The sequence below is a fragment of the Cebus imitator genome, unplaced genomic scaffold (genome assembly GCF_001604975.1).
Source record: "Cebus imitator isolate Cc_AM_T3 unplaced genomic scaffold, Cebus_imitator-1.0 Scaffold78, whole genome shotgun sequence".
NCBI classification, from domain to species: domain Eukaryota; kingdom Metazoa; phylum Chordata; class Mammalia; order Primates; family Cebidae; genus Cebus; species Cebus imitator.
The window spans coordinates 845,543-847,402 of record NW_016107393.1 but is presented as its reverse complement, the minus strand read 5'-3'; the positions used below and the strand labels follow the sequence as shown (position 1 = coordinate 847,402).

Below are 1,860 nucleotides of genomic sequence, written 5' to 3'. Positions count from 1 at the left end.
CACCCACTCCTCACCCCTCATGGTTCATGGTTCAATTCAGTCTCCAGTCTCAATTTTCCAATTATCTAATAAATTGAAGACTTCCATTGGGAGTAGGTGAGGATGGAATCTTAAGGGAATTAAAAGTGCCATTTCAGAGTCAATATAGTTTTAATAGATTTTAGGGATAAACCTGATACCTAACCACTAAATATAAGGCTTTCATAGGAATCTGTGTCCATGTCCCTAAAAAAACAATTTGAAACCCAGTTTGGTTATATTCCTTAAGAACCATTTTATATTCTTTATATTTATTGGTACCTTAATTATTAAAAACCTGGCCACTTTAAGGTGGAATTTCTAGTATTTTCGCTACTCTTTACCCTTCTACATGGCAGTACATGTTTCTGTCCTGATATCAGCTCTCAACTTGAGCAAAGGCGCGCTTCTAGTTACTCAAGGGTGGACAGAGCTCTCTGGAAAGGACCATTGAAGAGTTTATAACAATGTTTTACAAAGTTCAAATTACCCTTGCTTATCTGGAATCTTTTGAAAATTAATCCCTAATTGGCTGAATGTAACATAACTTACTGTAGGAGCTAGTTTTACTGAATGAAACATTTTGTCCTAGATTTTTGTGACCGTGAGTGTCTCCTTCAACCCTGGAGAAGGATATCTGTTCTAGGTCATTCTTACTTCCTAGAGAGGAGAAAAATCAGAACTATTTCCTTTACACTGTCAGGTGGGTCTACTCAAACAATCCATCAACCTGATAGCAGAATATCAGGGCTTCAAAACAAGAAACATAGAATCCCTAACCCCAGAGAGTAATCAGCTTATCTCACTGCTTCCCCTTTAGATTAAGAGCAACTTTAGTAGAATGAGTTCCCTGGGCACAGCACCTGCAGGTTATGTGAAGGTGCTTTATAAGCTTTTTTGTTTGTTTTTGAGACAGAGTCTCACCTGGTCACCCAGGCTAGAGTGCAGTGGTGTGAACATGGCTCACTGCAGCCTCGACCTCCTGATCTTAAATGATACTCTCTACTCAGCCTCCCGAATAGCTGGGACTACAGGCGTGCACCACCACTCCTGGCTAATTTTTGTCTTTTTTATAGAGACAGAGTTTCAACATGTTGCCTATGCTGGTCTCAAACTCCTGAGCTCAAGTGATCCACCCACCTCGGCTTCCCAAAGTGCTGGGATTACAGGCATGAGCCACAGCTCCCAGCCTTGCTTTATAAACTTTAAAGCAGCATATGGCACTACAGGTTGTTGAAAATTTGTTTTATTTCCTTTGCTTTTTAGCCTAGAAAGTACTCTGACCAGCAAAAACGACCCATTGCACATGTTAACACTATTGCTAGATTTCAGTGATGGTGGTATGATAGTAGCAATAGCAAGAGAAACAAAAAGAAGAGTGTAAGGGTGGAGAATGTGTATGTCCATGCCCATGTCCTGGCTTTTTGTGCTGGCTTTTCTACATGCTCCAAGGAGATTTCTCAAAGTTATCCAGTGTTCAAATGGGAAGGAGCACAGATCAGATGGGGAATCTGCCCAGGTGTCAGAGAATCCCTGTTAATCTTCTGACCAAAATAACTATCCATTCCAAGTTCTTGTTATTATTTTTTGAAAAATAACAATCATTTTCATAGCTAATATTCTTCAAAGACTTGTAGAGATTTTACCCACTTTCATAAACTGTTTAAGTTTTCTGAAGTTAGCTGTTAAGAACTTACGTTAAGATAGCTCTGTCTTATGGGCCGGGTGCAGTGGTTCATGCCTGTAATCCCAGCACTTTGGGAGGCCGAGGCAGGTGGATCACGAGGTCAAGAGATCGAGACCATCCTGGCCAACATGGTGAAACCCCGTCTCTACTAAAAA

General features: G+C 40.6%; 1 long non-coding RNA gene across 1 annotated transcript in view; it reads right to left on the bottom strand.

Moving 5' to 3' along the window:
* Positions 1–269: 269 nt before the first annotated feature.
* Positions 270–1,860, bottom strand: part of LOC108307322 — a 17,477-nt gene continuing 15,886 nt past the window's right edge. Inside the window, exon 3 of the long non-coding RNA XR_001826504.2 lies at positions 270–455. This is a non-coding gene — a long non-coding RNA (uncharacterized LOC108307322). The remainder of the gene's footprint in view (positions 456–1,860) is intronic.